Below are 21,028 nucleotides of genomic sequence, written 5' to 3'. Positions count from 1 at the left end.
AGTAGAGGAAGGAGAAGGAAGTAAAATGTAAGAGGACTGGAAAGTCATTAAGATGGCATATCAAAAAGGCCTCATTTCCAAAATATATAGAGAACTGACTCAAATTTATAAGAAATCAAGCCATTCTCCAATTGATAAATGGTCAAAGGATATGAACAGACAATTTTCAGATGATGAAATTGAAACTATTACCACTCATATGAAAGAGTGTTCCAAATCATTATTGATCAGAGAAATGCAAATTAAGACAACTCTGAGATACCACTACACACCTGTCAGATTGGCTAAGATGACAGGAAAAAATAATGATGAATGTTGGAGGGGATGTGGGAAAACTGGGACACTGATGCATTGTTGGTGGAGTTATGAATGAATCCAACCATTCTGGAGAGCAATCTGGAATTATGCCCAAAAAGTTACCAAATTGTGCATACCCTTTGATCCAGCAGTGTTTCTCTTGGGCTTATATCCCAAAGAAATACTAAAGAAGGGAAAGGGACCTGTATGTGCTAAAATGTTTGGGGCATACCTGTTTGTAGTGGCTAGAAACTGGAAATTGAATGGATGCCCATCAATTGGAGAATGGCTGGGTAAATTGTGGTATATGAATGTTATGGAATATTATTGTTCTGTAAGAAATGACCAGCAGGATGAAAACGGAGAGGCTTGGAGAGACTTACATGAACTGATGCTAAGGGAAATGAGCAGAACCAGGAGATCACTTTACACTTCGACATCGATATTGTATGAGGATGTATTCTGATGGAAGTGGATTTCTTTGACAAAGACTCAATTTCAATTGATAAATGATGGACAGAAGCAGCTACACCCAAAGAAAGAACACTGGGAAACGAATGTGAACTATTTGCATTTTTGTTTTTCTTTCAGAGTTGTTTTTTACCTTCTGAATCCAATTCTCCCTGTGCAACAAGAGAACTGCTCGGTTCTGCAAACATATATTGTATCTAGGATATACTGCAACATATTTAACATATATAGGACTGCTTGCCATCTAGGGGAGGGGGTGGAGGGAGGGAGGGGAAAAATCGGAACAGAAGCGAGTGCAAGGGATAATGTTGTAAAAAAAAATTACCCTGGCATGGATTCTGTCAATATAAAGTTATTATAAATAAAATAAAATATTAAAAATAAAAATAAATAAAAAATAAAATAAAATAAAATAAAAAGATGGCATATCAAACATATGATTTTGTATCTGATCCTGTAAGTGATAGCAAATCACTAGAGATTTTTGAGTAGGATATTGAGAACATAGTCATACTTATGCTTTCAGAAAATCATTTCAAAAGTCAAATGAAGGATAAACTGGAATTTGGAGAGCTTTGAGGCAGAGAGATCAATCAATAGACTATTACAGTAGTTTGGAAAGGACAAAATGAGGGACGGCTTCAGTGTATTAGGGGCAGCTAGGTGACACAGTGGATAAAGCACCAGACTTGTAGTCAAGAAGACTTATCTTCATGAGTTCAAAACTGACTTCAGACCCTTATTAGCTGGGTAATCCTAGGCAAGTTTGCCTCAGTTTCCTGATCTGCAAAATAAGTTGGAGTCAGAAGTAGCAAACTACTCCAATATCTTTACCAAGAAAATTCAAAATGGGATCGCTGAAATGACCAAACAATAAATCAGCATGTTGGCAATGTCACAGGAGAAATGGGACGTATGTGGTAGATGTTAGGAACAGAACCAATCATCCAGGAGCCATTTCATTGTTACAAATGAACAGAATATGGATGGGAAGGGGAAGATTCTCAAATGAAGTCAGACAGAAGAATTAGGGAGCAAAAGAGAAGAGATCGGATCCCCTGATTCAAATAACCACAGAATCTCAATCACAATGTACTCAGAACATTTAAATCAATTCTTTTATGAAAAAGAAATTGTATAATAGAATCCCCTTTAGAAACACACCAAACAAGTGGTCATTCACTGTCTAAAAGTTTCTGAAGAGGGAAAGGCACTACCTCCTGATAAGTTGTCCTGTTTTCCAAGAAGCCTTTGAACAGTGATAAAAAAAATCCTTCTTCCTTTAACTCTGTATAGGACATCATCCTCTGGCAAGTAACTGCTTCCTTGTATCTTCCTTGACATTTATAGTCACAGGAATATTTAATCAAGCTATCACATTTAAACATGATATTACTCACTATCACAAAAAAACTTCACTGTCTTTTGCCTCTTTTTGTATCCTCAGTGCTTAGCATATTAACTAGCACAGGGTAGGCATTTAATAAATGTTTATTGATTGATTGGATTGATTTATTGGAATAGTAACTGTTAAGATATTCTGTGTGATTTTAATAAAAAATAATAAAATAGCTAAGATTTATAGATAACAGTTTATTAAGTTTATAAAACACTTCAAAAATATGCCTGTATGTCTCCAGGACAACTCTGAGAAGTAGGTGCTCATTTTACAAATGGGGAAACTAAAGCAGATAAAGATTAATTTATTTTTCCAAGTTCACACAACTAGTATGCAGCTGACACCAGATTTGATCTCAAATCTTCTTCATTCCACACAGGTCTAGCCACTACATCACCTAACTACCTACCTGCTTATTTTAACGTGTGATTGTTTGATACCTTACTGGTAACTCCTTTAAAGGAACATTTTGAAATAAATAAACATAGTAGGATCTTATATTCTTTATACCTTTCACTTAATTGGATCACTATAAAGCTATCACCTATTACAAAAAAAGTATTTGCAAAAATCTGCAAAATCACATCTCATGTTTTCATCATGTATACCATCAATGTATGTGTAGATTGTTCTCATAGATATTTTGTACATGTAATTTTGTACTTGTAAGAAAGATAAATATGTGGCTAGTAGTTATCTTTTTATTTATCTTTATATCTTTTTATTACTTTTTTGGTAGCAATCATAACTTCATCATTTTGGTGATGTTATATATTGTCTTGAGTAGCCTACAAACCTTTACTCTCTTTCATGTCTTAATTCAGAACTATATTTCCCAATATATTGCTCACTTCTCCCTTCTTTTTCTATTTTCAAATTTAAATCAGCATTTGTCCTTGGAGAAGCAACCTGGTATAGGATGCTAGAATGCTGAGTTCTAATGTTGCATCAGTTACTTACTAGCTGCATGACCATCATAACTCACAGAGATGATATGCTACTTAGAACAGAGATTGCCCTACTTCTAAACCTCTAGGCCTAGTCAAAACTCAGGTATCAATTTTCACAGACATCTGCCATTGCTTGAGGAAATACCAAGAGCCTATTCCTATCTCTTCTTTCACTATCCTATCTCTGGGTTGCAACTGGCCATAGTTCCCCCCCAAGCCTCTCACAAGGTTCCACACCTGTCCTACCACTATCCACCTCACTACAAGTTTACCTAACTTTGTTCCTTAGAAAAATTTTGCTCACTCTTCAAATTTTCAACTTGACATAAATTGTTATGGAGAAATAACGGAAGAAAAGGTGGATAAAGAGGGAAAAGACGACTTATGGCTCTGATGAGTGTTGACTCACAGAATGTCTCAGTCTGAATTATCTCATCTGGAGAACATAGTGTGAGAAGGGATGCCCCAAAGTATACACAAATGAGAAAACTGAGGCAGAAAGATTCCAAATGACCTAGTCATACATTACAAGGACAGAAGTGAAACTCAAATCCAAAAAGCATTGCCACTATGTGTGACATGTCTCATTGCCTCTTAACCTAATAGATAAACTATCAGAAAGAGTGATGTTTGATTCCTGCTTTAGAGATACACCAGAAGTGGGGAACATCTGGCCAGTGGACCATATGAGACCCATGAAATTATTTGCTAAGGCAACTTCAGGCAATGATGAGCTGAAAACAATATCCAACAACCTCCCACTGCTTGAGTTTTATAAGCTGATAATTTTGTATGGTCTACAAATGATGTAACATCCAAATGGGCCTTGGCAGAAAAAAGGCTGCTCATCTCTGACATAGTCTAACTGTGTGACATTGGTCAAATCACAGAATATCTCTGACCTGCAGTTCCCTTGACTTTTAAATGGGAATAATCGTATCTTTCTCATGTCTGAGACTTAAAATAGCATATGCAAAGCATTTTCAAACTTTGCAAAAATATGTTGTTATTATTATTAAAATTATTATTATTTTAACCTCTCTCATTCAAATCTTCTACCACCAGCAACAAGGACAGATCACTTCCTAAAACAAATTGGGTAAATTTCCATGGTGCCAGGACATTTTGCCAAAGACAGTACCTTATGGCCACCCCTTTTCTTTTTTGTAAGGAAAGTGCAAAATATACTGATTATCCCCTGGAAAAGCCATAATTATAAGTTTTTGCTCCTGGGACATGTAAGATAAAGCATCCCTGGGGCAATTAGCATGAAACGCACCCTCAGATGGTGAAATGTGCCAAAAGTGGCTGCCAGGAGAGAATGTGTAGCCCAAAAGGGTCTGAGCTGGAGAAGATTCATCTGAAACATGCCATCTGGTAACTTCATGGATTAATTAACTATCATGCTAACTAGGTGCTAAACTTAATCGTTTCCACAGATGCTGAAGGTCTTTAAATGTTGGCAATAGCCTGAAAATTTTAGCCCACTGGAAAAAAAGACTTGATTGCCCTGGCCTTGTTTAGCTATTATTCAGATTCCCTAAAAAACATCAATTTTTTTGTTGGAATAATCTGATCCTAAACTTAATCTTACAGACTGGCGGACTCCTCAACACTCTCCCTCTCCCTAAAAGCACACAGCAGCACATATTTATTATGATGTTCAACTATCATCTTTAAGTTGCAAACATTAAGTCACAGTGGCCGATTATATACATAAGGCTAGTGTCCAAAAGTTGATTTGGACTAGGCATGGTAAGTTTTGTGTCTTATATTTCTCTATTTGTTTACAAGTTATAATCACATCTCCAAAAAGATGTGAGATGATTTCTCAGTAAAACATAATACAAAATAAGATAACTAAGGAAGGTGAAAGTGTCACAGGGAACCATTTAAAGGAAAGACAAATACTATGGAACCAGATACCTGAGGTTTGTTAATGGCACTAGCTGGATGCTAATTTGGCTCAACTACCTGGCAGTTAAGGCAAAAAGAGAAGCACATTATGACACATAGTTTTCATTGTCTGACAACAGAAAGCAGGCACATTTGTCTGTAGAGACAAATGTTTTCCTGGAATTAAGCACAAGTGGGAATTCACTGTGTGGGTCCTTGTATAAAAGATATTAAGTAACATGGGGAACAATACCTTCCACTATACTTTCATAAAAGCTACAGAAATGTTATTCAAATGGACTTATCAAGTACAGAATCCATTTTCAGAGCTCTATTAATAGCATATAATAATTAAACCCTTCACCACGTTCATCCTCTTGACACAGCTTTTAAATACTAGTAGCATCAGTTGCTAGGAAGAAAATTCCTTTGCGACCCTCAAATGATAGGAATTCTATAATGTAGATCCTGACAAAAGAGAGAAGAGCACTTCATTCTTCCACTTAGAGGAGCAGAGGCCAGAGTTTTCAGCACTGAGCAAGGTTCCTGAAACTCAGAGTTTTGATGAACAATGAAAGGAGCCATCCTTTCAAGACAAGATCTGACTCTCATCTCAACAGTCTTTGGCTCCCAACAATTCATTCTCCCTGCCCCACCCCACATTTGCTTCATCCCTGGACCATCAAGCTATTGAACTAAACTTTGAATAACTAATTTATGTTGCTATGGGTCCACATTATCTTGAATCTATGCTGGCAGTAGGGATCTTGTGCCAGAAAAACAGGTCCCATGATTCTTTTGTATTTGTGTACAATATTTAGACATGATTAAATAACAATGTTCTTATGAATGTAGTGACTCACCTCATAAGTACGGATGCCATTCATTTATACCTTTATATTCAGCATGATTCTTGTCTCTATTCTTTCCTTAAATATTGCAGAGGATCTGTCTAATGTACTGAAAATTTTTGGTTGTTGTTTAGTTGTTTTTAGCTGCCTTCAATTCAGTGATCTAATTTGGGGTTTTCCTTGGCAAAGATCCTGGAGTTGTTTGCTATTTCCTTCTCAGATCATTTTACAGATGAAGAAACTGAGACAAACAGGGTTAAGTGACTTGCCGGGGATCACACAGCTAAAATGTATCTAAGGCCAGATTTGAAATCTGGAAGATAAGCCTTCTTTACTTCAGGGCCGGTATGCTATCCACTGTACCACTTAGCTGTCCTACTGAAAACTTTCTTCTTCATCTTTCAATTTTTCATGGAATCAGTACAATATTCAAATTGTCTATGAGAGAGAATGCTAAATTTGGAGGCAGAGACAATGGTTCAGATCTTGACTCTACTGCTTATAATTAATAAGTGCTTATTTAATGCCTTCTTTATGCTCAGAACAAGTCTAGGCAATAGGCAAGTCACTTAAGCTCTCTCTATAACTTGGTTTCCTCCTCTGTAAAAGGAGTGGGACCAAATGATCTCTTAAAGTACCTTCTAACTCTAAATCTGTGATTCTGTTCAGAAGAGCCATGATGATGGGGTGGCAGCAAAGAATGTAGTGAGCTCTCCTCCACAAATTTCTCTAAACAATCTAGAAAATGTATCAGACAGAATCCTTTGGAGAAATTCAGAAAAAGTCACAGTAATTCATCTGCCCAGTCTATTTGTCAAAGAGGCAGCAAGATAAAACAGTGCATAGGGCACCAGACTCATCTTCATGAGTTCAAAACTGGCCTCAAATATTTATTAGCTATGTGACCCCAAGCAAATCACTTAACCCTCTTTGCTGCAGTCTTCTCATTAATAAAATATATTTGAGAAGGAAAAGTGGAACTACTGCAGTATCTTTGCCAATAAAACCCTAAATCAGGTCATGAGGAGTCAAAGAACTGAAAATGTTTGGACAACAAAGTTTGTCATAAGGGATCAGACATGGAAGTCTGTGGACACTGGGCACGGAGTCTGGTCAAGAGGACACATGTTAGTACCCAGGGAAAGGCTGTATGTGAAAGCAAGGCATCTCAAATATACAAATATAGCATCTGACTTCCAGAATCTAACTCAGCCAGTACAAGAACCAAATGGGAACCTACAATTCTGCCACTCTGAACCACCAGAGTTTTCCACTTGGTTAATATATGTTGAGAACAACAGCAATTTGCCCTTGTACAGAACCAAATCCAGGTCAGTAACTTGCAGAGTTAAGACAAGAAACACATCAATCAGACTTTGTCCTAACTCAGACCACTTTGAAAGGACTGAAAGCCGGCACATCTATCAGGATTCTTCTAAGAACCTGGAATAATAAAACAATAATCCAAGAAAACATCTACATGTCCATTCTAGACCTTCCCTTCAGAAATGTGACCAAGCCCAAATCTAACAGCAAGTCAGAAGTTAGGAAGTAAGCTGGAAGAATGGGCAAAAAAATAACCCTACTATAATGAGCTATCATGGTGACAGGGATACTTGACACAAATTCAGAAGAAGAGAATGACTCAAAAATATCTATAAACAATGCTTCATAGAAAAACACAACTTGGGCACAAATTCTATGAAAATTTTTAGAAGAAATGAAGCAAGGTATTTTAAAGGGAGATCAAATTGTTTTTATCAATGAAATAAGAACACAAAGGGGAAATGGAAAATAAATTAGAGCTATAGAAGAAAGAATTGGAAAGCAAATTAATATTTTAGCACAAGAAGTATAATGTCTTGCTCAAGGAATAAAACTCCCTAAAAATTACAATGGACTAAATATAAGCCAAGACTCAATGATTAAAACAAAGTCAAAATGCTGAAAATATAGGAGAAAATATAAGTATCTTACTGCAAAACAAAACAAAAGTACCCCAGAAAATAAATTGAGAAGAAATAACTTTAAGAATAATTGTACTATATAAATGCCATGCCCCTCCAAAAAGAGATTAGATATCATATTTCAAGAAATCTTCAACAACAATAAAAAAAACTGACCACATCTCTTAGAACTGGAAAACTGAAATAGAAAAATTCACAAATCACTTCCTGAAAGCAATCCCAAATGAAAAATCACAGAGGCATCATAGCCAAAATCCAGAATTTAAATGTCAAATATATAAGAAGCCAGAAAGAAAACTTCAAGAATAAAGGACTGACAGCGAAGGTCACACAAAATTTAGTAGCCACTAACCATTATAAAGAAGCATAGAACTTGGAATATGATACTCCAGAATGTAAAACATATGAGTTTACAGCCAAGAATAACTTTCCCAGCAAAACAAAGTATAATGATAAAATGGGGGCAAAGAGGAAGGATGGATTGAAATGAGGATTTCTAAGCATTTCTAATGAATAAACCAAAGTTGCAGAGAAACTTTGAATTTCACATAGAGGAATGAAGAGAAACAGGAAAAGATAAAAAAACATGAATGAATAATGATAAAAGAATAACCAAGGATAGATTGCTTATATTCAGATATTGGGAGACAATACATATGTATCCTCTCAACTCTATCATCATCAAGGTTACTAGAGGGAATCCAATTAGACAAGGCCTGGGAATTTGTCTGTAATGTTTTAATGACTTGTAAAAGAATGTAAGGAAGAGAATGAAATACATGGTGGGAATGGTAGGGTGACTTAAAGGAGTAGGAAAGAGAGGAAAGGAAAATTATCTCTTATAACCAAGATATACAAGTAAACATCTATACAAACAAGAAGGAAGGTGGGAAGAGCAGCTAACACTTGAACTTTTGTCTGAACTTCTCAAAAGAAGAATACATACACAAAGAGTTGAACACAGAAATATATTTTATTCAACAAGGGAAAAGGAGGAAAAAGGAAGAAGGGTAGAAGGGGAATTAGAGTGGGGGTATATTTAAGGAGCTATCAGTCCTAAGTAAAAATTACTCCAAGAATATACAAAAATATTTATAGGTCTTTTTGATGTCAGAAAAAAAAATGGAAATCTTAGTGGATCTCATAAACTATAGAATGAATGAGCAACTTATATATAAATGTGAAGGAATACATTTGTACTGAACTCTTATAGGTGCAATAATCAAACAAGATTACAGAGGACTAAGATCAAAGCATTTCACCCATCTCCTGCTAGAGAAATGAAAGATTTATGTCCACCTACAATAGGAGATTCTCTCCTCTCTTGGTTTTGTTCTATTCTTTCTACATTCTTCCATCTATATCCCATCTATTGTGATGGTTTAAATTCTTATCTAAATATCTCTGATCTCTTTTCCATGTCTCAGTTCCATATTTAAAACTACCTACAAGACATTTCCAAATGGATGTCCTTGCATCAACCAAAACTCAAAGTTTTGTAGACCAACATGATATCCAAAAAAAATTCATCTGAATCTATCAACTTACTTATTTTTGATGATAACTGATGGGAGTAATAAGGGAGTATATTCTAGACAAAGGGGACAGACTCTACAAAAAAAAAAAAACAGAGTTAGCAACTAGAGTGTTCTATATAAAAATAATTAAAGGAATTTGGCTGGACATGGAGTACTCTGAACCCTTTTTGAGAACTCTAGGCTATGCTTTTGGATGCAGGTTTTATGTCATCACTATAAGCCAAGAAAGTAAGTGAGAATGGAATTGGAACTTAATGATGTGTGAATTCAGACTTTTTAGAAAGTGTTAAGGGATAGGAACAATTTTGCTCCTGACCTAAATAATTGTGATAGTGAAGAGGGTGGGAAGAACCTTTCTTTCCAGGAAAAGCCCAGTTTCTTGCAGCATGTTTAAGTGTACCATAGCCTAATTATGAAGAATAGATTTGTACAAGGGAAATGACATTCTAAATATTCACACCAGCTTTACCAGGTGTGAGCAGTGGGGCTGGGAGCAGGGGTGAGACAAGGGATATCTAGAAACCTTAAAATATCTGGGATCTGGAATCTAGATGGGATAATGAAACAAGCTCTAGATCTGAACTCAGAAGACCTGAGAAAATCACATCAGCTCTCTAGGCAGCCATTTCTTCACACTCAAAATGAAGAGATTGGATAAGGTAATCGCTAAGATCCTTTCCAACACTAAATCACATGATTCTACAACACACATGTCACTAAGCTGCCAAATAGATCATGTTCTTCTTTGTAACATTTCTTCCATTGTGTTAAAATGATATTTAAGTCTTCAAATTATTTTGAAAAATACTTTATTAAGTATTTATTATATGCCAGCAATTTTAAGATGCTAGGAATAAAAATGAGAAAAGTAGAACTGTGCCTGTCCACAAGAAACTTCTATTTTATTCCATTCTATCTGAAAAGAAATAACATATCTATCAAAAAAAAAAAAAAGCAAATACAAAATGTGTGCACATAAGGAGAGAGAGACAGAGAGAGAAAGAGAGAGAGAGAGAGAGAGTTAGTTCTAAGGACCAATTAATGGAAACACAAAAATCCAAATAATTCTGTTGAATTAGCGGATCAACAAAGGTGTAAAAAGATCCTAAGCATAGTGTCTTATACATTATAAGCATTTAATAAATACTTACTGTCTGTTCTTTTCACTCTTTGAGAGGAGTGAAGTGTTTTGATTTTTGAACAAAAGCACATAATACAACATAGGAAATATATTCTGATTGGTTGGAGATAATCAGCTCTGTAGAGCTATAGTTAAAACAGCAAACGAATTTGACTAGTAGTTGAAGAAATTGCCCTCGGTGGGAGAATTAAGCTGACTCTTCCCCTCCCTTCATTGACCAAGATGATAACCTTCTGTACTTTGAAATGCCAGAAGCTCCCAATTCCCTCCAGTCTTGGTATCTTCCTGGAATCAGTGATAGTATTCCAGAAAAAGAGAGAGAGAGAGAGAGAGAGAGAGAGAGAGAGAGAGAGAGAGAGAGAGAGAGAGAGAGAGAGAAATTTCTAGGAAATAGTACACTACCAATTTGGCGGGGGGGGGGGGGGGGGGAGGAGGGGGAAAGACAGAGCAAAAGGATATATTTTATGAGGCAGCACTAGAGCTGAACTTTGAAGGAAGCTAGGAATTTTGTGAGACAGATGAGTAGGGAAAATATTCCAGTCATGAAGGGCAATCTCTGCAGTCATGAAAATGAGAGTCGCCTGATGTATAAGGAAATAGCAAGAGAAAAGAGGAAGAAAGTATGTGTAATAAATTTAGGAAGAGGAATGAAGATAGACTATGAAGAGCCTTAAAAACTAGGATGTTTGTATTTTATCTTAGAGATAAGATTATGACATTGGAACGTCTTGATGAGAAGGTCAGACAACATGATCACATCTAGAAAGGGGAGGGCTTTAAGTCAGGAAAACTATTAAAAGGTTAGCAAAGTAGTCCAAAATAAAGATGATGGGAGCCTAGACCTTTAAGATGACTGCATTGTATTGTTTGACATTCTTCTTCTATATATCTAATGTCTCTATTTCCTTAAGAACAAGAATTATGTCATATGTTTCTGTGTTTCTCTCATAGTGCCTTGTGCCTAGTAGGAGTTCAATATCAGAAGAAAAATCATTACTTTACTCAAATTATAAACATGTTGTCAGAAATGACTGACTCTGACTCTGAGGGAAACATACAAATAAAATAAAATGTGATGAAATTTTCAGCACATTTTCCAAGAAAATCAATATAATAATCTATAATAAAATTAGGCTAGCCAGCCAGAAGTGCTACTAAACTACCACTAACACAAAATAAATTTGTTTTTTGAGCTGAAGAAGCATACCTAGTGATGTGCTGATAAAAGTTTAACAACCAGTTCTATGGTGGGGGTAAGAGTATATGCATGACACACTTTGAAAATTTAAATTACATCATTAACATGTTTCCATTACTTTTTTAAGTCTAGGCAATCAATAAAACAAAAATCAAGCTTTGTTCATTTCCAAAGTGTAAACACTCATACTGAAAAGTTAGCAATTGGCTTCTGTGAATCATATCAAGCTGCCTCAAACACACTCCTGGTGCAACTAATGATCAAATAATTGGATAGCAATAATTTAACATCTCTTGGCTTGCCTTTTTTTCTTTTAACTAAGTAGTAATAATAATAGTTAGCTATTATGCATATTTCAGGTCTGCTTACTTCATTCTGTATCAGTTCATGTAAATTTTCCCATGCTATTTGGAAGAGCAAAAACAGGTACCCATTGAAGAAGCCAGAAGTAAAGCAGAAGAATGGGGTGTCCAGCATATAGAGACATCTGCTAGAACTAGAGCCAATGTAGACAAGGTATTCTTTGATTTAATGAGAAAAATAAGAGCAAAGAGCAAAGAAGACGTCAGAAAACAAAGATCAGAATGGTAAAAAAAAAAAAAAGCAGCAAGAACAAGAAAAGCTTTAAAGAAAGATGTTGTTTACTGTGATTACTGAGGTAGATCAAATCATCACATTTATCACTTTATTCAGCACAATAATACTCTATTACATTTATATTCTCTGGTTTGTTTAGCCATTTTCCAATAAGTGGACATCTATTTTTTGTTTATAATTTATTTTATTTAATAATAACTTTATATTGACAGAATCCATGCCAGGGTAATTTTTTAACAACATTATCCCTTGCACTCACCTCTGTTCCGATTTTTCCCCTCCCTCCCTCCACCCTCTCCCCTAGATAGCAAGCAGTCCTATATATGTTAGATATGTTGCAGTATATCCTAGATACAATATATGTTTGCAGAACCGAACAGTTCTCTTGTTGCACAGGGAGAATTGGATTCAGAAGGTAAAAATAACCCGGGAAGAAAAACAAAAATGCAAATAATTCACATTCGTTTCCCCAGTGTTCTTTCTTTGGGTGTAGCTGCTTCTGTCCATCATTTATCAATTGAAACTGAGTTAGGTCTCTTTGTCAAAGAAATCCACTTCCATCAGAATACATCCTCATACAATATCGTTGTTGAAGTGTATAATGATCTCCTGGTTCTGCTCATTTCACTTAACATCAGTTCATGTAAGTCTCTCCAAGCCTCTCTGTATTCATCCTGCCGGTCATTTCTTACAGGACAATAATATTCCACAATATTCATATACCACAATTTACCCAGCCATTGTCCAATTGATGGGCATCCATTCGATTTCCAGTTTCTAGCCACTACAAACAGGGCTGCCACAAACATTTTGGCACATACAGGTCCCTTTCCCTTCTTTAGTATCTCTTTGGGGTATAAGCCCAATAGTAGCACTGCTGGATCAAAGGATATGCACAGTTTGATAACTTTTTGGGCATAATTCCAGATTGCTCTCCAGAATGGTTGGATTCGTTCACAACTCCACCAACAATGCATCAGTGTCCCAGTTTTCCCGCATCCCCTTCAACATTCATTATTATTTTTTTTCCTGTGGACATCTATTTTGTTTTCAGTTCTTTGAACAAAAAGTACTGCTATAAAAATTTTGATATATATAGGGATTATCTTCTTTTCATTAAATTTCTTAGAGTAGAAGCACAGTAACAGAGTCTTAGGTTCAAAGAACATTTTAGTCATTTTATTTGTATTATTCCAAATTGCTTTCCAATATAATTGTACCATTTCACAGTTTCATCAACAATATATCAATATACCTATTATTCCACAACCTCTTTAATATTGACTATTGTCATTTTTATCATCTTTACCAATTTATAGGGTATGAACTAAAACCTTAGAGTTGTTTTGGCTTGAATTCTCTTATTATTAGTCATTGGGAACATTATTAATGTGATTGTGAATATTTTGCAATTCTGAGAACTATTTGTCATGTCCTTTAATCATTTACCTACTGAGCAATGAATGAATGGCTTATATATGCCATATATATACATATATACACATATACATATTATCAGATATATAACATTCACATAGATTCATATGCATACTTTTATAATGTTTGGGTTTCTTGTTTTACAGATGAGGAAACTGAGGCAAACAGAGTTGTGACTTAGTGAGGGTTACATATTAGTAAGTATATGAAACCAGAGTTGAACTCAGTAAGATAAGTTTCTCAGACTCCATGCCCAGCAATCTCTCCAATTCACCACTTAGCCACCCATTTAGAATCGGAAAATCAATTACATTAATATTAATAATATAAATTATTATTTATAGAAAATTCTGATATTCTTAACTTAGAACAGAGTTCCTAAACTTTTTCATTTCATGGACCTCTTCTCAGAATCTTATTCTGAAATAAATAAAACAAAACAGAGGATTACAATTTTATTAATAAAGGACTGTCAAAAAATTTTTTAAAAGACATGGATTCCAGGTTAGGAACTTTTGCTTTAGAATTTACTATGGATGCTAGAACACATATAATCCAAATCCTTCATTTTACAAACAAAGAAAATGAGAGACAGCAGGGGAAGTGACCTTGTTCAAGGTCACAGAATAGTTAGAGGCAAAGCCAATTCTTGATTCTTTGATTTTATCTCATTAAACAATTTTCTTAGGCAATGTTTCCTAATGACAATTTTGCTCTATAATGCATTCACATTTTTTTTCTTTTTTTAAAAAATTCCTATCTTTTGTTGTCATCTACACGTCTCAATATATCTTTCTCTTTCTCAAAGAGCTATTGCTTATTAGCAAAGCATATTTATAATAGCATATTAATAATGTGTTTAAGAAAACTAGCGAACATACCATCCAAGTCCAATGTTATATACAATATTCCATACCCATAGTCCTCCAACTCTGAAAAGAAGGGTGAGAAATACAATCTCATATTTCTTTTCTGGGGTCAAGCTTCATCATTATAATTCATATTATTTTGTCCTGGTCCTTTGATTATTGCTCATTCTATTTCCATTGTTATCATTGTGTGTATTGCTTTCCTGATTCTTACTTCACCCTTCTTTTCAGAGTTGGAGGACTATGGGTATGGAATACTGTATATAAAATTGGACTTGGATGGTATGTTCGCTAGTTTTCTTAAACACATTATTAATATGCTATTATAAATATGCTTTGCTAATAAGCAATAGCTCTTTGAGAAAGAGAAAGAAAGATATGTTGAGACGTGTAGATGACAACAAAAGATAGCAATTTTTTTAAAAAGAAAAAAATGTGAATGCATTATAGAGCAAAATTGTCATTAGGAAACATTGCCTAAGAAAATTGTTTAATAAGATAAAATCAAAGAATCAAGTTAAGAATATCAGTTTAGAAATATTTTCATAATGGAGTCATAACTTTTAAGATACATGAATATTTCTATAATTTTCTTTTTATCTCCTATCTAATTTTCCTCAATAGGAAATTGTCCTTCTTTACCTGCCTTCCTTGAAATATACATTTTTATTGTTTAAACAAAAATCTCTTCAATTCGGTAAAAAATCAGTTTCAGAGAGTTTAAAAAGTCAAAGTAAGGAATTTTTTAAATAATGCAATTTTATTACTGATTATAATTACTTACAAGTGACCAATTCTTTGTCATCATTAATGGATAAAACTAAGAAAGTAAAAATGGATCTGAAAAAATCTTAATAAACATATTTATAATTAGATTATAAATTATTCATATGTAAATTGAAGTCCTAAGGAGACTAAGCTATCCTAAGTGGATAAGCTTAGAAAATGGCTTATATAATTGTATTTTCTAGCAAATTCTTTTAAAATGAGTAGTTAAAAAAATCTTTCCTGTCTAAATTATCATCAATTTGCCAATCAGTGGAGCCTTTTTGTACTTTCATGTTTTTCTAAATTTTTTATTCTAATAATCATTTCCATTTTACAAACTTCTGAAACAGCAAGAGCACTGATTATTTTCCTCCAAAAGGCCATGGCACAGGTAATCAAATGAATATACATTTGCTTCAGAGTAGTTCACTGACAATATTTTTAAACCACAAATCCTACATGGAGGGAGAATTTTGAATTGTTTATGTAGCCTTTTTTCTGGAACCTAGCCTTCTGACAAGAGATTTCCTGTGTAATGCCTTCTGAACAGTCCCAAACTTGACATTCCCAAATTCTGAGCTTTTAGCAATTGGATCTTCTAAAGGGAGAAGAGGATTTCCAGATGCAGCATGCTCCTTGGTAAAGAAAAGGGATCTTCACCATAGTCCTGCTTAGCATACTTGAAAAGCTAAGTCAATGAGCTGATCAGACAGTACAAATCTTATGGGCAGATGATTGCTTGCTTACCAGTTCTCCTACCTGAATATTTCTTTTCTGAGAAAGTATAAGCCAAAGAGTGTTAATATGAATCTTGGTGGGAATATATAGCATTTTGTAGGAAAAAAGTGTTCATTAGATTGTCAAAGTTTCCCCAGTAATTCCAAACTCAATGCCCTTCTAGAGGAAGCTGATGAGCTATTTGAGTGCTTTGTGTATTTGCACACAAGGCAAGCGCTCATGAAGAGGGCAGAAGAAGTGATACAAGGGCACTCTCAGGATCTGTCTGAAGAACTTTGGAATCAGTTATGAAACATGAGAGACTAGTGCAGAACAGTTCAGGATGGCATGCCAGCTACAAAGAATGAATTTGTTCCATGAGTCAAGTAGAATTATAGTAACTCAAAAGAAATGTAACATGCACAAATCTGGTGACATCACCATTTCAAATGTTTATATGGACTATTTGTTCCCAGTCTGTGATAGAACCTTTTGGGCTTATACTGGTCTGATCAGGCACAGGCAAACATAATGATGTCATTTTGATTCTCTTCAACAATGAAGGAAAACAACTAAGCAACCATCCTTTGACTATGCTGTTGTGAATACGCTATATCTTTTGCATTTTCTCTGAGTTAAAAAAAAAAAAAAAAGAAAGAAAAGACTGTCCCATGCCCATTTTGCATTTGCTTACTTAAGAGCTCATAAAAGAGTTGGGGACATATGGGGAATTGTAGACTTGAGCTATATCTTGAATAATATTTTTTTTGGAATGATTTCTGGTGGCAGCATTGGGTCAAAGAGAGACCATTCATATCATGGAGAGACCATTCATATTCACATTGTATACCCTTTTGGGAGTCAGCTTCCAAGATCAGGCCAGATCTATGTGTGCACAGCTTCATAGGTGCAGTTACATTTATGTGTGTTTAAAACACACATAAAATATATATATATATTTCTTCTCACCCCCATTAGATAAAAATCAAACTGAAGATACTATGTCATTTTTCATCATTGAATACACTGTATGCTTCTTGAGATGTTGTTTAGACATTTTCACTCATATCTTACTCTTCATGACCACATCTGGGTGTTTCTTCTCAAAGATACAAAGTGGCTTACCATTTTCTTCTCCAGCTCATTTTCCAAATGAGGAAACTAAGTGACTTTCTCAGGATCTCATAGCTACTATGTGTCTAAGGGCAGATTTGAACTCAGAAAGATGAGTCTTCCTGACTCTAGACCTGTTCCCTATCCATTGTGCCATCTAATCACCCAGGTGCTGGCAGTAGTCATATATAGTAGGTGCTTAATAAATGTTTGCTAAATTGAATTAAATAATTTTCTCATAAGGAGTCATAGCAAGCTACCAAGCCCTAGAAAAGGAATATTTAGCTAACAGAAATAGCTAACTGTTAACAGATAGCAACTGTTAAGACCTTTTTATGCTAATTTTTTTCATAGAGATTACATAGAATTTAGAACTATATAAGGAAACTTAGGGGGTGACCGAATCCAACTTACAATTGATCATTTTACAAATAAAACCCTTAGAAAAGAAGGTGAGATACCTAAGGTCATACAGTAAATAATTTGTTTTAATTTATGGAATAAAACAAGCATTTCTAAAACAAATTATAATTCTTAAATGAATGCAGTTAAAACTAAAAATCTATTATATGCAACATTCTATTCCATTTACCATATATATTTTATATGTAATAAAATTCTTTTATTCCTTTTTTTCTTCCCTCCTCTACCCTAGAGATGGTATCATTTATTAGATACAAATAGGTGTGTGTTTATACATATATATGTATATACACATGTACACATGCACATGTAAAATTATTCTAAGTCTGTTTATCAGTTCTTTCCCTGGGTTCAATATTGTCTTTCTTCGTATGTCCTTTATAGCTAATTTGGATATTTACAATACTCAAACTGCTTAATCACTCTAAGTTTTTCTTAAAACAATATTGCTGTAACTATAAATAGTGTTCTCTTGATTCTGTTCATTTACAGCAAATTATATCAAGAACCAATATATATCATGTCACTTCTTTCATAGAATACCTAAAAGAAAGAGCAAAGGGTATACACATGTAAGGAAATATGGATAATTTAGGGAAGCAATGTCTTTACAAGAATCTATGGAAATGAGGGTAAAGACATGCTTCTAGGAGAACACCAGTGGGAGCACTCCCACATTAAGCCCCTATGAGCTTCAAATCTGTCTAAAGAATAATCTTTGTGGAATAATGGCACGGGGGTAAGTAAGGTATATAAATTGTCTTTCCATGCTTTTTATAATATGAATGATGGTCTTTCCTGGCAATGTGGCCCCAATGCCTGGTAATATGTGTCCAGTGACCACTAAGACTTTTTTGCTCTTAGAAAATACAAATTACAAGACTTTGAAGCAAAGAAGCTCCAGGAAGGAATAGTTGTTTTTTATTTATTGAAAATATTTTTATTTACTATTGCTATTTATTTCCCTGAACATTGCTGCTGAGATCTGGCTTAACAATCCTTTCAGATCATTTGGAAGAATGGGAATGAAGGATATCAACTAGTTAAACTATAATTAGTTGTGGGTCTCACTTGCCTTCTCCACCCATTCCAGGTTCACAAACAGATGAACCATTTGTCTTTCAGGGAAATAAATATTCATTCCAAGCCCAACATAACAGTTTTTACACATAAAAATATAGTAATGATACATATGATTGGACTTCTCTTCTCCCTTCTCCTTTCTCTCTCTTTCTCTCCTGAAATTCAGCCTTTTACAATCTGATACCTTCCACCTTTTATCTGTATTGATATGCTTCACCAAGCTTGGTTATGCCACTTACTCTCTGGCCCTCATTGCTTTGCTCATACTATTCCCTATGCCTGAAATGTGCCCCTAACTTTCTTCTTCCTTTATATGGCAACTCAATCACTCCTTGAAGCTTTCCTAAAGGTACTAATCAATAATGATCTTCCCCTTTAGATTCCTCAATTGTATTTACCCTATAATGTTTTATATTATGCATTCTGTGTTTCCCTTTGACCAAACTACAAATTTCAAGAGAGTAGAATCCATACTTTATATAAATGCTGTATCTCCTCTCCCCTAGTACTTATTACAATGCTGGGTATTCTGCTACAACAGAGTCTATACAAAAGGAATACTGCACACCAGAATTGGATTGGTATATTAGAGCTAGATTGGAGGGCCTTGAAATTCAGAATTTTACTTGAAATTCCAGAATAAAAAGTTTTCTTATCTTGGAAAAAAAAGAAGGGGAGGAAAAGTAGCAAGGAAGGGGAGGAGAGACACTAAAGTTTATTGAAGACAGTATTCATATTTTGATTTTGAAATTTCAATATATGTTTAGTCTTGCCCTTGATGTGTCTTTTGGTGTTGGCTATAAAGACATGATTGAGAATTATTCTTGGCCCCTCAGTTTCTTCTTTGACTAAACTTCAAGCCCACTAAGAGTTGCAGATTCCAAATTTAGAATTGAACTCAGAAAAACTCCAGAGGCTTTTAAGTCTCATTGCCTATAGCAAAAACAAGTTCTGAGCTGCTCCCTCTTTTAAATTTTATTCTTTCAGTTGTCTTCGAGTCGTTTTAATTGGAATTTTCTATTGTTTGCATGCCACAGGCTTCCCCTTCATGGGGGAAAAAGCATTTTCATGAGATTGCCCCTAAAAATTATGGTGTAAAATGAGTAAAAAAAAAAAAAACTCTGAGGATTTCTACCTTCAAATCCAGTCCTATGACATGATCCATAATCACCAACATATCTCTACATAATGGAAGATTTTTACACCTCCATAGAACCATAACCTGGTAGATCTGGGGCTGTAAGGAAACTTCAAGGTCATTTAGATTAACATTTATTTTATAGATGAAGCAAATGAAAATCAGAGAATGATAGGTCCAAGACTATCTAGGCAGCACAGCCCTGATTTGAATTGAAGTTATATTTTACTCCAAGTTTATAGCCTCTCCTTCTGAAACTGAAAAATCCTGGTTCTTTTAGCCTCTCCTTACAGCTTATTCAATGAATATTCAATAAATACATAGAAAGCCTACTTTGTGCAACACACTACTGAGTTTTTTATTAAATTTTATCCATGTTTGCTATCCTTTTTGACTTTCAATACCAGAACTGGACATGGAGCTTTAATAAAGGTTGCATTGGTGGGGGGAACAACAGAACTTCATTATAACTTCTATCTACTTGACTTGAAGAGGCATAAATTCAAAATTTTGATAAGCTATCCCCTACCCTTATAGAGGTTACCAATGACAGGCAAAATCCAACAAGCTCCTGAACAATTGAGAGGAGATTTATTGTTCCCCTCATGAAGATATTTTCTGTAGACTATGTATTTTACATCTGTGTTTTCAGTACATTACCTAATATTTAAGGATGGTGATCATCTTCATTCCATTCCCAAATATTTTTATACTATGACAACTCCACTATGGTGATCATTCCCTTCTCCCCTCATTTCTCCACTTTTCCATCATGGAACACTGGACTCTGCCCCTAGGATACTGGGTTCTGATAGGGGACCTTTCATTTCATGCGCCTATAAGTAGGCCTCTATGACATCCCCAATTGCCTGACTTCTCTCTTTTCCAATTCTCCTTTTTATGTCTTCACCTTATAGGGCTGCAAAGTCCTTGAGGGCAAGGATTGAATGCTTATATTTGTATCTGAATTCAAATGTGACTTCAGACACTACTAGCTATATGAACCTGCACAAGTCACTTAACCTTGGTTGCCTCAATTTCCCCATCTGTAAAATGAGCTGGAGAAGGAAATGGTAGACCACTCTAATCCCTTTGTCAAGAAAACTCCAAATAGGGTCATAAAGTGTCAGACATGATTGAAGCAACTGGACAATATGTCATCATCTACATGATCT

Source organism: Antechinus flavipes, chromosome 2, assembly GCF_016432865.1.
Source record: "Antechinus flavipes isolate AdamAnt ecotype Samford, QLD, Australia chromosome 2, AdamAnt_v2, whole genome shotgun sequence".
Lineage (NCBI taxonomy): Eukaryota > Metazoa > Chordata > Mammalia > Dasyuromorphia > Dasyuridae > Antechinus > Antechinus flavipes.
This window is presented reverse-complemented; position numbering follows the sequence as displayed.